Source organism: Balaenoptera ricei, chromosome 10 (assembly GCF_028023285.1).
Source record: "Balaenoptera ricei isolate mBalRic1 chromosome 10, mBalRic1.hap2, whole genome shotgun sequence".
In the NCBI taxonomy this organism is placed as follows: domain Eukaryota; kingdom Metazoa; phylum Chordata; class Mammalia; order Artiodactyla; family Balaenopteridae; genus Balaenoptera; species Balaenoptera ricei.
The window spans coordinates 2039661-2055517 of record NC_082648.1 but is presented as its reverse complement, the minus strand read 5'-3'; the positions used below and the strand labels follow the sequence as shown (position 1 = coordinate 2055517).

The 15857-nt window shown below is 36.7% G+C and overlaps 1 protein-coding gene across 10 annotated transcripts in view; it reads left to right on the top strand.

Moving 5' to 3' along the window:
* Positions 1–15857, top strand: part of ERC1 (ELKS/RAB6-interacting/CAST family member 1) — a 423805-nt gene that overhangs the window by 72305 nt on the left and 335643 nt on the right. The window lies entirely within an intron of this gene.

The following is a 15857-nucleotide window of genomic DNA, read 5'->3' as shown; positions in this document are numbered from 1 at the left end:
AACACTAATTTGAGCACACTAACCAACTTTATTTTTCATGAAAAAAGAAATCCCTTTGTGATTTTAATGCTGCTTAACTCTTTTCTTCACTGTTCATGCGGTTATAATCTTAAGCAAACAAACAAAAAATTGCTATTATAAGGCTGTGGTGCTTCAATGGCAGTAATGGCACTGACCCTAGTACAATTTTCAGTAGATAAACAGAGCTAATTGATTTATAACCATTATTCTAATTAAATAATCATAAATAATAAGGTTCATGTTAGGGATTATGTTATCAAGTGTGTGGTTTTGTCCTTATTTCTCACATGTTTTACTTCGGTGAAGAATTACAAGCTGTAAATGGTACAGATGAACCGGTTTTCAGGGCAGAAATAGACAGATGTAGAGAACAAACGAATGGGCACCAAGGGGGGAAAGTGGCGGGGGGGTGGGTGGTGGTGGGATGAACTGGGAGATTGGGATTGACATGTATACACTAATATGTATAAAATAGATAACTAATAAGAACCTGCTGTATAAAAATATAAACTTCAAAAATTCAAAAAAAGAAAAAAAAAATGAATTACAAGCTGTAATCCAAATGAATTGAAGGGACTATTGAGATGATCCAGTCATTGCTTTTTGAAAAACACTTTAAGCTGCAGACCCCTTTTTTCAAATGAATATTATTCAGATATGAAAATAAAACTTATTATTTATTAATTAATTAATGTGTTTTTTTTGGCTGTGTTGGGTCTTCGTTGCTGCGCACAGGCTTTCTCTAGTTGCGGCGGGTGGCGTGGGGTGCAGGCTTCTCATTGCGGTGGCCTCTCTTGTTGTGGAGCCGGGATCTAGAGCGCAGGCTCAGTAGTTGTGGTGCACGGGCTTAGTTGCTCTGCGGCATGTGGGATCTTCCCGGACCAGGGCTCGAACCCGTGTCCCCTGCACTGGCAGGTGGATTCCCAACCACGGTGCCACCAGGGGAGTCCCTAAAACTTATTTTAAGAAGTAAAATGAAAAAGAAGGCAAAGCTGTTCTGATTGAGACAGGACTGGGGAGCCCAGATGCCCCAGTGTGGCCCTGCCAGTCATTCCCTGAAGATGTTATTTAGAACCCCTGGGCCTCCCAGGGCTGGGTTCAATAAGCCACTAACCAAACCTTTTGATTTTACAAACAGGAGCAACAACAGTAACTGCCATTTATTGATAATTTACAGTGTGATAGGTGTTCTGTCTTACTGCTAATTATTATAATAACCCTGTAGATTCAGTTTCATAATGTTCATAGTATAGATTAATAAATTAAGGCTCAGAGTATTTAGTTAACTTCACTGAAGTCATCCTGATGGAACCAGGAATTGAACCCAGAGCCAAATCTCTCTTGGTCTGTGTTCTCCCCTTAGAGAAAGGGTCCTTAGCAACTTCTTTCAGTTTCTGTGACACTGTTTTCCTGATTTCTACCCACTTCTCTGACTGCTCCTCTTGTCTCCTTTGCCCGCCTCTTACCCTCTGCCTGCCATCTAATGTTGAATCAGTCCTATGACTATCTCCTCTTGCTGTGTTTTCTTTTCCTAGGAAGGCTCATTCACTACCTTGGCCTCAGTTAACATCTGTGTATCAGAGCTTCCACACTTAACATCTTTAGCTCATATCATTCCTCTAAGCTCCAGACCCACATGCCCAGTTGCTCCCTCAAACCTTTTCTCAACATCTCAAAAGCACATTACATTCAGCTCAAGATTTCCCCTCAATTCTGGTCCTTCCTTATTTTTTCCCATTTTTGTTTATGGTGCCACCAACTTGTCCATGGTGTTTAAGTCAGAAACTTCAGAATTTTCCTTGATTGCTTCACTCCCTCGTTTCCCACCCTGCCAGTCAAATCCTGGTGATCTTTTTCCTCTGAAGTATTTCTGTAAGCCATCCATTTTCCCACCCCACAGCCACTGTCATAGTTTGGTCATGTCGCTGTTGGCTGACATTATTGCAGCGGTCTCCCAATTTTCCCCAGTCTTTCTGTTTCCCCCTGATGTGCAGCCTCATTGCAGCCAGTCTGAGCTTTTGAAAGTGCCCATGTGATGTTTGAATTCTGGCTCCACCACTCACTAGTTATGTGAGCTTGGCAGGCTGCTAAGTCTTCCCAAACCTTAGTTTCCTCATCTGTAAAATGGTTATATAATTCTTACCTCATGTACTTGTTCTAAGAATTAAATGTGGTAGTATGTGCCCGGCATCACTATTAGTGATGATGGTAGAGATGATCATACTCTGCTCAAAACTTTTTCAGGGCTTCCTGTTGCCCTTAAAGTCCAAAACTCTTGTCACACTTCCTTGGGGCTCAGTCTCCTTAATCCCTCAAATGTGCTGTGCCCCCTCCTTCTTGAGGGTCTTCACCTAAGTAGTCTTCTCCTCACAGTAGAGGTGTTGTGTCTTTAAATAGTTAATGGAAGTTAACTCATTCTTCAGATCTCACCCAGCCCCCAAATCTTCTCTTATCTTTTACTACCTTGGATTTATAGCTTTTATCCCTGTTTGCAGTTATAATTGTGTATTTTTGTTGCTGTTGGGATTGATGACTCTCTTATCCACCGTTATCTGTCTTATCTGCCTTTATATGGAGACAGACCGTGTTTATTATACCCACCTGCCATTGTATCTCTGTCAGGGAGCTTAATGCCTGCTACTAACTAAAGATCTTTCTTCCGTCAGTGAGGGATTATACTTCAGTATTTTTTTTCTGTTCTCCAGTGTTTGGTTAAGTTTATTTTTCAACAGCACTGCCTCCTTTGTGGGCAGAATTGTCTGAAATGGACTCTTTCATGTTAATTACTAGTTCTTGTTCTTTTTTTTTTTAAAAAATATTTATTTATTTATTTGGTTGCACCGGATCTTAGTTGCAGCATGCATGTGGGATCTAGTTCCCCTGCCAGGGATCGAACCCAGGCCCCCTGCATTGGGAGCATGGAGTCTTAACCACTGTGCCACCAGGGAAGTCCCTAGTTCTTGTTCTTGATGGAGAGAACTCCCAAGGTAGCCAGAGCCCTCTCAGAATCTATCATTCTTCTGGTATTGAAATAGGCTAGGGGTTCATTTTTCCGCCTAGGATAAAGTGCTGTTCTTGTGTTCCTGTAGGTTTTGTGTTTTTGTGGCACTTGTCTATACGTTGGGATTCATATTTTCTTTTGCTTAAGTCTGTATAAGAAATATGAAATATTTTAGGTTCACTAACGTCATCAAATGTTCCTTTGTGAACCTCTCATTTAAGTTTTCTTGTTTTTGTTTAGATACCTTGGGTTAAGCAAGTAGCTTTATTTAAAAAGCCAATTTTCCGTATAATATGGGGATCAAAGAATGTGTTCTTAAAAGCTGTCAGAAAAAAAGAATTATATAAGCATCTATCCCAATTCATAAATTTAGTTTAAAAATATTTTAAACATTAGTAATGAATCAGGTATCCCTGTGTTACTTTTTTGTTTCTCAAATACCTGAGAGAAAAAAGAAGCCTGCTTATTTATTTATTTTCCAATAAATATGAAAGGGATAGAAAGGAAATTCTTGAAACTGTTGATTATTGTTGCTTTCAGATTTTCAGTGTCCTTATCTCTAAGATCATTTTTTTTTTTAATTAATTAATTTATTTATTTTTGGCTGTGTTGGGTCTTCGTTTCTGTGCAAGGGCTTTCTCTAGTTGTGGCAAGCGGGGTCCACTCTTCATCGCGGTGCGCGGGCCTCTCACCACCGCGGCCTCTCCTGTTGTGGAGCACAGGCTCCAGACGCGCAGGCTCAGTAGCTGTGGCTCACGGGCCTAGTTGCTCTGCGGCATGTGGGATCTTCCCAGACCAGGGCTCGAACCCATAGTCCCCTGCATTGGCAGGCAGATTCTCAACCACTGCGCCACCAGGGAAGCCCTCTAAGATCATTTTTTTTTTTTTTTAATTTTTTTTTTTTATAATTTTGCTTTGCAATTTAGTTTAGTTTTGTTTTGTTTTTAATTTTATTTATTTATTTATGGCTGTGTTGGGTCTTCATTTCTGTGCGAGGGCTTTCTGTAGTTGTGGCAAGTGGGAGCCACTCTTCATCGCGGTGCACGGGCCTCTCACTGTCGCGGCCTCTCTTGTTGCGGAGCACAGGCTCCAGACGCGCAGGCTCAGTAGTTGTGGCTCACGGGCCTAGTCGCTCCGCGGCATGTGGGATCTTCCCAGACCAGGGCTCGAACCCGTGTCTCCTGCATTGGCAGGCAGATTCTCAACCACTGCGCCACCAGGGAAGCCCCTAAGATCATTTTTATAGGAATCTTTGACATCAAAATTTTGGTACTGAGATTAAAGTAGCTGTATTTTGTGGGGATTCTCAGGGAAAGATGCCATTTTAGGAAATAGGGTGAGCGGAGAGAAATTAGGATTCTTTCCAATCTTTTTCTGTTTCTTCTCTCATTCCTTCTTTAAGAGAGAAAAGATCCTATGGATAGAATTTTTTCTTTTTCTTTTTTTAAAAAATTAATTAATTAATTAATTAATTAATTTCTGTGTTGGGTCTTCGTTTCTGTGCAAGGGCCCTCTCCAGCTGCAGCAAGTGGGGGCCACTCTTCATTGCGGCGCGCGGGCCTCTCACTATCGCGGCCTCTCCCGTTGCGGAGCACAGGCTCCAGACGTGCAGGCTCAGCAGTTGTGGCTCACGGGCCCAGCCGCTCCGCGGCACGTGGGATCCTCCCAGACCAGGGCTCGAACCCATGTCCCCTGCACTAGCAGGCAGACTCTCAACCACTGCGCCACCAGGGAAGCCCAGAATTTTTTCTTTTTAAAAAAAATTCTCAAGCCTTACAGCGATACTAGGGCTCTGCTAATTAAAGTAGCTTCATAAGTAATAACTTTCTTTGAAAACAGTGTCTTTATTCCTTATGGATGGAATTGAATGCACAATCATTTAGCTTTTTTTTTTTTTTTTAAGTAGCAACCCAATCCATTTCCACCAAAAATTTCCTTCTAGGAAAGTGGTTTTATGATTAATGGAAAGTGTTATATGATTAATGGTTCTGTAGATACGAAAGTTATAGGCTGGATATCTGCTCCCTTTTATCATCTGTGTCATGCATCTTGTTTATAGTAAATTGAAAAAGGTACATTTAAATGACCAGTAAGGTTGAAGACACGCTCTACTACCTGGCAGTTTCATTTCTGTATGTCTCCTTGAGAGAAACTTTTGCACGTGTGCACAAGGAGACAGGTAGATGTACATGTGCTTGTTGTAACAGTGAAAAAGTGGAAAAACATCTAACTGTTCCTCAAGTAGGTGAGTGGATAAGTTGGTATTTATTCACAAAATGGAATATGAGTACACAGTCCTTTCCTCCAAAATACTTAGGGCACATGTATATTGGAATTTAGATTTTTTTCAGATTTTGAAAGGTAATCCAGTATATAAACTGTATATTGTGTAATACTCCCATTGGGATCTGGACAATACCCAGTAATCAAACATATTAAATCTGTAGCAAAACTTAGGAATATTCATATTAAATTGGATAAATAAATGGTAAATAGCCTCATAGCAGTTGAGTCAGGTTTTTGCATTAAGCTTGGAGAAAAATTTAGTCTTTTTAAAGCTCTTTGGATTTTAGAATTTTGGATAAGGAATTGTGAAACCTGTATTATACAGTTCATAAAAGTGAATGAACTAGAGTTATGTATATCAGTGTGGATAAATCTCAAACACTTTTTTAAAAGATTGAAGTATTGTTGACATATAACATTATATTAGTTTCAATATTTTGCTATTGAGATACATTACAAAATGATCAACACATTGGGTCTGGTTAACATCCATCACCGCACATAGTTACAAAGAACTTTTTTTTCGTGGGATGAGAACTTTTAAGATCTACTCCCTTAGCAACTTTCAAATATGTAATACAGTGTTATTAACTATAGTCACCATGCTGTACATTATATTCCCAGGACTTATTTATTTTTATAACTGGAAGTTTGTACCTTTTGACTCCCTTTACCCATTTCACCCACTCCCTGTCCGCCCCCCCCCGGCAACCACCAATCTGTTCTTTATCTGTGAGCTTGTGGTTCCCCCCCCGAAATGGTAAGATTTTATTTTTTTTTATGGCTGAATAATATCCCATTGTGTATATCTATACACATATGTGTATAGATATACACACCACATTTTCTTTATCCATTCATCCATTGATGGACACTTAGGTTGTTTCTATATCTTGGGTATTATAAATACTGCTGCGGTGAACATGGGGGTGCGGATATCTTTTCGAGTTAGTTATTTTTGTTTTCTTTGGATAAAAACTCAGAAGTGGAATTGCTGGATCTAATGGCAGTTCTATTTTTAATTTTTTGAGGAACCTCCATTATTGTTTCCTATAGTGGCTATACCAGTTTACATTCTCAGACACATTATGTTGAGTAACATGAGCAATTTGCAAAGAGAATCAAGAACAGATGACATCACTTATGTGAATTTTAAAAAAGCAACAGTGAGGGGTGGGGGAGAGAGAGAGAGATATCTGAAGCAAATAAGGCAAATTGTTGATGGTGATTTCCATACGTTGTTGTATATTTGAATGAGTCTCTGTAGCCCCAAGCTTCTGTTTTCTTCTCTAACCTTTTTAAGAATGCAGGGTTACAATTGAATTAGGTGATAGAGCATAATACATGTTGGAACTGGAAGTGTTCTTAAAATCAACTAAATTATCCTTCTTTCTTTTAAGTGAAGTCATTCCTACTTGTTAAGAAATTTTCTTGAATATTTATTTGCTTTTCCCTTTTCTGACCTATATCTGTTACTTTTTTCTCTTTTAATATATTTATTTTTTGTTGGAGTATAGTTTACATACAGCAAAATACATGGATCTTCCGTATCATAGTTCCATGAGTTTTGACAAATGCCAGTAGTCGTATAATGCAGTCTTACGAAGATATGGAACATTTCCATCATCCCATAAGGTTCCCTTGAGCTCCTTCCCAATCAGTATTTTCCCTGCCCCCAGCACATAGATAGTGTTCTAATTCCTTTCACTTTAGATTAGTTTTGCCTGCTCTAGAACCTCCTATACATGGAACCATATAGTCTGTACTCTGTTGTGTTTGGCTTCTTTTGCTCAGTGTACTATATATTTTTTTTTAAGTTTATTCGTATTGTTGCATGTATCCATAGTCATCCTAATATTGAGTAGTTTTCATTGCATGGATATTGCATAATCAATTTATCCGTTCTCCTGTTGATGGGGTTGTTTCCAGTTTTGGCTCTTATGAATAAAGCGGTTGTAAACATTTTAATACAGATGTGTTTGTGGCCATGTTTTTATTTCTCTTGCGGAAATATCTAGGAGTGAAATCGCTGGGTCATAGGGTAAGTGCATGTTTAACTTTCCCCTAAAAGTATGCAGTCAGCTGAAGTGAAGTGAAAGATTTTATGGTCATAGACCTAAGTATTCAAATTGAAAATACAACGTGATGAGTAAATATGGATGTAGGAGATAAATGAAAATAATGATAACACATGTATTTATTGGAGTTTATGTGATAAAATTGGTGAGAGTCAAGAAAACAAATGTATTTTCCTTTTAAATACCCCATGAAGATCCCATATGGTTTTATTTCCTCTCAACATGCTGCTAAAACATGAAGCAATCTTTTGTATTGTCTGTTTACTACCTAAATTGATTTTCAAAAAAATTTTATTAATTTTTAAAGATTTCTTTTATCTACTTAACATTTTTACAGAAGCATGTGCAAAAGAGTCTTTGATATGCCTTATTTGATGGTTGCCATGGAAAAATTAAGGTATTATATACAAAAAAAATAATATTTATACCTTGGTGTTTTGCTTTTGAAACAATTATGATTTTCTGCATAATAGTTTGACTTTTTATTGTTATTTTATCCCCAGATGCTTCTTTGGTTTTATTTATCAAGATTCTCTTTCTCTCTCTTTTTAATTACACTTTTTAAAGATTTGTTCCTTGTAGAGAAATGCAGTTAAGTTTTATATGTTGATCTTATATGTGCCAGGCTTGCTAAACTCTTTTTTTTAAAAATATTTATTTATTTATTTGTTTTATTTTTGGCTGCGTCAGGTCTTAGTTGCTGCACGCGGGATATTCCTTGCGGCATGCAGGATCTTTCGTTGCAGCGTGTGGGCTCCAGAGCGCGTGGGCTCTGTAGTTGTGGCACGTGAGCTGAGTTGCCCCGTGGCATGTGGGATGCAGAACCCACGTCCTCTGCATTAGAAGGTGGATTCTTAACCACTGGACCACCAGGGAAGTCCCTTGCTGGACTCTTAATTATACAGATATTTTGTCTGTAATTTCTTCTGAGTTTTCATCCTACAATCTCTGTATAATGACTGTTTCTTGCTTTCTAATTCTTATACCTTTGATTTCCTTCTCTTGTCTTACTGCACTTGGTCTTAGTATCTCTAGAACAAAATACAACAGTGGACTATTGTAGTCTATCAGTTGCCTAGTGTAGATTTGATTTTTACAAGAAAGCCCATTATTAAAGAGGTAAGTCTTGAAAAAAATGTGAGTAATTTGGTTGGTTTATTCTGGTTAGCTGATGTTCTTCATATATGTTCTATGCTATTTTCTCCCCAAGACAGAATTATTTATGTAAATAATTTTGATGGTCTTCATTTCAGTTTAACACAGTTTAGTGATAGTGTGTGTGAAAGCATCTTAAACAATGACAGTGTACACGAGTGCTTTTCTGTAAGATTGTAAGGTCATGATCTCTTTGTACTCTCCCTCAATATCAGTCTTCCTTGCCTCTTCTCTTTCTTTGGAGGAAAAGGAGGGGAAAAAAAGGAAAAAGGAATTCTATAGCTTCTGGAAAGCTTTGGGCACACAGTGACTTCAGTGTTGACATAGCTCTGTGGGGCACAGACATTAGCCCCTGTTAGCTTTATGCCATGCGCTGCAGCTGAATGTCAGCAGGGACCCCCCCCCCCCTCACAGCCAAGCTGCCGCCTCCTGTGTGTGTTTATTCAGCTGAATCCACTCCCAGTTGTAGCATTGCCAGGGTTAGCTCTTAACATGTTCACAGCTGACTGGTATCGCTTAACTCTTCTTTCTTTACCCTTCTTCTTGATTTATGTACTAGTATTTCAGGGACTAAATCTGGGAATTTTGTTAACCTCATTGACGTCTGTTGCAGGTGCTTGAAACTTTTGGGTTGTAGAGCATGAAGAAAGAAGTGAGGTTGATACTTAAAATGCTGCTAGACTGAACAGTACCTTTATGGTCCCTTGTATTTAATTCTGCCTTTGCTTTGTTAGTGCTGAGCATTCTCAAGTTAAACACTATGGAAATGGTTACTGTAGGATCCCTCTGCTGGTTGATTTTACTTTTAAGGTTAAAAAATTTTTTTATTTTGATGTTATATTTTAATGGAATGACGTCTTCAATCCTGACATTGCTTAGTATGATATTTTTACTATTGTAATATCTGGTTTGGGATATTATCTTTTCTTCTTCCTGTACTTTTCTTCCTCCACCCATTCCTTCCTCTCTATTTCTGCCTTTTGTTCAGTTTGAGAGTCAGACAGGCTTTCTAGAGGAGATAATGCCTGATCTAAGGATGAAAGGACAGGTAGGATTTAGCTGGGAGTGAAAGTGAGGGAACAGGTAGAGGATATTCTTTATTTATTTATATTTTATTTATTTATTTATTTAACATCTTTATTGGAGTATAATTGCTTTACAATGGTGTGTTAGTTTCTGCTTTATAACAAAGTGAATCAGTTATACATATACATATACTCTTTAAGTAGAGGCTAAAGGGTAAGTAAATGGTATGGGAGTTTGGGTAACTGAAAGCTATTTGGAATTTCTAGAACTTGTACTAAAATCAGTTTATTGTCACTTGAGTTGTTGTCTTGATGAGCACACAGTAATAGAATGTATTATGACCTCGGGACTTACCCATTTTGATAGTATTTTTGTTTATTCTTTAATTTCTCCTCTGGGTTATGCTGGCATAAAGGCAGATGTTCTTTTTTCTCTCCTGGATTCAGTAGCAGAGAGTAGCTGCTAGGAATGTGGAATAATTGCTTGTTCATTTTCTTGAGTCCGATATCTTTTTTAGAGGAGAATAAGCTCAAAGTAGCATTCATTTAAACAATTTAATCTATCCATTTGAATTCTGGTGTGGTTGTTTTTTGCATTGTAATATGTCTCTTGCTGGTGTTTATTTAGATCAGTCTGAGAACTTGGTTTTGGTTTAATATTTGAGAGTTTACAGTGTGCTTTGCTGCACAGAAAATAAATCCTTGTCATCAACTGAAAGAATCAACGGAAAGAATACTAGACTAATGATCAGACGAAATGAACTACCTTAGAGGCTCTTCCTTTGTCTCAGTCTTGGAGATTCAGACTCATTAAAAAACTTTGAGTTTCTTCTAAAATGATAGAAATTAGAATACTTTCTTTTCATATTAAAGATTCATGAATCCAAATCATAGTGATCTTATAGAATCTAAACTTCATTTGAGCATGTTGCATATATAATAAGTGCTTTTATGTGTCCCATTTCTCGTTCTTGAATATTCTTAATTTAAAATTTATAATAAGGTATAGTGCTGGTGTGTGAGTGTGTATATATAGCTATTAAGTTTTACCACTTTGTAAGCTCTGTTTTTGGATAAGAACTCTATCCTACACTTTTGGTGTATGTTGTATAGTATTAAAAGTATAAAAGATTCTTGTTGACAGTTAATTATTTGAAAATGCTTCTCTTCACTTCAGATCAAACACAAATAAATCCAGAGTGTATAATTAACATTTTTTTAAAAATTAGGATTGCATTTAGTATTTTGGCCAGTTTGTATTTGAGATAGAATTTTTTTTGTGTTAGCTGGTAAGGAACTAATTGTTACAGAATAAGAGTAATTCTCTCTGTTATAGGGGAAAGATATAATTTTCCAGGGACTTGATTTGCATCTACTATCCAGTAGCCATTTACTTTCAAAATAATGCATGAAAATTTGTTTTTGTCAATCTTTCATCAAAAATTTATTGAGCACTTACTATACCAAACACTGTGCCGTGCCCTAGAGTAAAAAGATGAAAGTCCCAAGTTCTAGAAAGTTTTTCTTGAAGACAGATACAAAGAAATAAATTGCAGATTGGGCTGGTAAGTGCTCTTCTTAGGGACACATACAGTACAGCACAGATCAGAACATCACAGAGCCTGAGGATCGACTTGGGTGATGTTAGTAAGAATTATTATAAACTCTTTTGCATCTTGCATTGATAAAGTTTCCTCAATGTATGTATTTACATGTTTCGGAAAAAAAATCGTTCTTAATTTAACATAATAGGATGCAGTACTGGTATTTTTTCTAATGGTTATCTTGACAAATAGTGCATTGAACTCTCTGGGATACAGTATAATGTTTGTGATGATGACCATTTTCATGTATCCATAATATTCTTTTTCTGTAACTAAAAATAGCTCTAGACTCCTTGGTTCTGTCATTTTAGAAATCAGGATAAACTGGATCAAAGCATTCTCTTGTTCAGAGAAACTAGTGGAAGTTTTGCCTCAGAAGAGCTTCTGATATTTGTCTAAAATATATGAAGCATTGTTGTGATCTTTTGTTGTTTTTGAGATGTATTTTTCTAAAAAATGATCATAAACCCTATCAGAGATTTAAGAATTTTCATTACTCTTGTTCACAACATCCTACCATTTCATTGAGATACAGCTTGGTGTAATTTTAGCACAACCCTTGGACTAAATTTTAAGCAGTTATTTTTCCAGTCTTCCAGCTCAAGCTGAGTGTTAGAGTGAGCAAAAGTAGACTAGTGAGTGTTGGTGTACAATTTGGAATGTGAGAAGTGTGAGATCATTTTGGAGAGTGTCATGAGCAGAATTCCCAAATAGAAATTTTCCTAATATCTGACAACTGAGATTGTCCTACTAAATTCAGCATGCGTTTTTGGTCATTCATGGTAAATGTGATATGTGCAGATATGCTCACTTTATCTTCAGTATGAATGTGCTAGAGAAAGAGCAGCCTGGCTTATTGCCTGCTGCTTCTTTCTTCTCCCAGGGGAGTTGGCAGGAATTTTTATAAAGTGAATCTAGCTTGAATGTAGCCTGAAGAAGGGGTGCTGATTCCCATTTCAATGGAGAAAATTGCTCTGTAGCCTTCTTGGCTACCAGTCAGAGCATCATTTTAATTCTGTATTCTAGTAAAATGGGTGCAAGCAGAGCTGAAGAAGCAGGGCACATTAGTCGTTGTATTTTCTTTCTTCACCAAAACAGTGCTTGCCATACTAGTATAATCACAAGTGCTAAAGTGTATGTGAGACTGTTAGCTGTCGTCAACATCTGTTTCTCCTGATTTGAATGAATTTGGTGATGAGTGTCCAGAAAAGGAGGGACAGTTGTACCTAGAAATCAGTTTCATTGTTGAATTTAACTTCTGATATTTCCCTGTGGGATAAACTTGCTCAGAATTTATTTGGATTTTTTGACTTCCAAAGGTAAAGAATGAAACTGGAGGTTGATTATAGGCTTCAGAGAATTAGCATTTTGACACATCTTTTTATTAAGGATTTTGAACTCCAACAACTGTTGAGAATCTTTACAGCATGATGCGGGTAGTTAAATTTATTTAAAGAATCATATTCATGAATTCAAATACCTGATAATTTTATTGTGAATTTATTTTTCGTAAGAAAAAGCCAGTGCTTTTCGAGAGTTTGAAGACTGCCATAATTGAAAGTTCACTACTTGCTAAGCATAATACCAAAACCAGAAACTATAAAAGAAGAGGTTCTTATCTTTGCACTAAAAAAATTCTGTATTTAAGTTGCCATAAACTATGTTAAAAGAAAAATGACAGATTTGGAAATATATTTGTAACATGCACAGCAGGCAAAAGGTTGTTTTCCAAATATAGAAAGATCTTAAAGTGGATTAGGAGAAAGGTTAAATGTCCCCAAAACAAAATGAGCAAAGAACAAGAACAGATGAGTCACAAAGGAAGGAATACAAAGCGCCTGTAGATACGTGAATAGATATTCAGTCTTACTTGTAATCAAAGAAAAGCCCAAAAAAGAAAGAGAAGAAAGAAAATACCTAGTTGTCAAAGGTATAGGAAAGTGCTCAGACATCGTTTGGTGGAAGTTTAAATCTGTACAGACCCTTTTAGAGATAATTTGTTGTGTGTATTAAAATCATAACTACATACCCTCTGATCCAGGAATTCCACCTTTCAGAATTTATCTCCAGGAAAAATTTGTATAAATGTGCAGAGATATACATGTGAAGGTGCCTGTTATAATAGTGGAAAATGAGAACCAAACTAAATATTTATCAATAGTTATAAGTAAATTATTTAATATCAACACATTGGAATTCTATGGCAGGCATATTTTTTCCCCAGTGTTTAAAATCGTTGTAAAATACAGCTTACATTCACCATGTTAAATTTACCATCTTAACCAATTTTCAGGTGTACAGTTCATCAGGTACATTCATACTGTTGTGCAGCCATCACCACCATCCATCTCCACAACTCTTCATCCTGTAAAACTGAATCTCTGCACCCATCAAACAGTCACTCCCTGTCTCCTGTCTCCCCAGCCCCTGGCAACCACTCTTGTGCTTCCTGTCTCTGTGAGGTAGACTGCTCTAGGGACCTCATGTAAGTGGACTCGTGCAATATTTGTCTTTTGTGATGGGCTTATTTCATTTGGCATAGTGTCCATCCATGTTGCAGCGCGTGTCAGCATTTCCTTCCTTTTTGAGGCTGAAAAATATCATTAGGCATTTTTTTAGATTTAATTTTTGGGTGGGTAGTACATACATTTAGTTCAAATTCAAGAGGAGGGTTAGGAGGAGAGAAAGATGGGAAGTGGCTGGGAAGTGACTGCAGATGTATATGGGATTTCTCTTAAGGGGTGATGGCAGTGTTCTAGAATTAGATAGTAGTGATCAATGTATAACTTTTAATATGCTGAGAACTGCTGACTTACACACTTTAAACCGGTGAACTTTATGGTATGTGTGAATTATGTCTCAATAAAGCTATTATTAAAAAATTTTCAATGTCAGTTACACCTCAGTTAAAAAAATTTTTGTGCGGAATAGAATAAAGTTTTCTTACGTGTTGTCCCTCAGTGATTCCAGTTCGTTCCTCCCTTCCGTCTTGCCTTCCTCCGTTCCCCCAAATAACCATTAATTATTTCCTGTGTAACATTACAGAAGTATTTTTATTTCTTATGATATTTTTTATTTATAGTAAATATTTATTGTTCCCTCCCTTTTAACCAAAGTGGTAGCAAATTGAACACAGCCAAGCAGGCATCTCTGAAGTCTTTTCTCTTATTTTTAAAGGTAAAAAATGTCCCTTTTTATTGATTACTTGCTTACTGTAGGGGATTTAGATAGTACAAAAAAGTATGAAGAAAAATGTAAAGTCTACCCATACCCAGACACTGGTAATCGTTTGCATCCTTTTAGACTTTTCTCTGCGTGTATATACTTTTTAAAAATTAGAATCGCGATCATCCTATACTTGCTATTATATATCTGCTTTTTTACTCTTAATATGTTGTAACTGTAGTTTTTATCAGTAAATATAAATCTACATTTAAAAAAATTGATGCATAGTATTAAACTGGGTGGACATTTCTCATTTACTTAACTCATCACCTATTAATATCCATTTAGGTTGTTTCTAATTTTGTCGCTGGTATAAACAACAGTGAGCGTCTTTGTACACTTGCTAGATCGTTTGCTTGAGGTATTTACTGCTGTTTTGCAGTTTGCCAAAAATTTTAAACAATGTATGTTTTAACGTATATGCCACAAAGATTTCAATGATATTATTAGCTCTGTGAAAAGATGGTGCAGGCATTTATATCCTCACTTTAAATATGAGGAATCTGAAACCCAGAAAGATGGCAATGTGTTCCAAATTAGGTTGCTCTTTAGTGTGAGAGCTGGAACTAAAACTCCTGTCTTCTGATTGTGGGTTAGTTTCCTTCCACTGCGGCACACTGCCAGACCTTGAATACCTTGAATACAAAGGGTGATCTTCTATTGTTGCTTCTTCATTTCTAAAAACATGATTCTTGATGTAACTTCCTTTTAGGTTCTTTATATAATGTTGTAGAATTTATCCATTCAGATTAAAGGTTCATGTACCTTCGTTAGGGATACAGGCTAAAGATATACCCTCTGAAACATTTTACTAGCTTATCTACACTAACATTTTCATTTAATTACTCAAATTACTCACTTATATTGTTATCTTCTTCTGTATAAATAGCTCACACAGCCTCAGTTTTTTGTGTTTTGTTTTTTTGTTTTTAAAGCTTCAAGTTATCTAATTACCTTTGGGTACTAGCTTCAGTGGGCTGCGAGAATTGCTTTAATTCGAATGCCAGCTCTATTACTTACTGTGTGATCTTGGGGTGAGTTATTTAAGTCTCTGTATGCCTGGTGTCATCATCAATAAAATTCAAATAATAGTACATGTGTTATAGTGAGGATTAAATGAATTAACACATAAGGAGTGCTAAGCACATTCTGGCATGCACTCTTATGTTTATTATTTAATGTGCTAACTTAATTGTAAAACACTTAAAAGTCATTTTGTATTTTGACATCCTTTGTGTTTTTTGGTGAAATTTTTTGTATGATGTGTCCGTATTCCTATAGGTTTCCCCTGCCTTTCCCCTCTCCTCACCTTCAGTTCCATGTAATACCTTCTGTTCATCTTGAACAGTGTCTTTATTTAGTCAAGCAAAATGAGGAGCTGCCAGACTTAACCTTGTTTCCTGTTGGTATTAAACACAAATTAAATTACTGACATATTACAGATTATCTCAATCATTTTTAA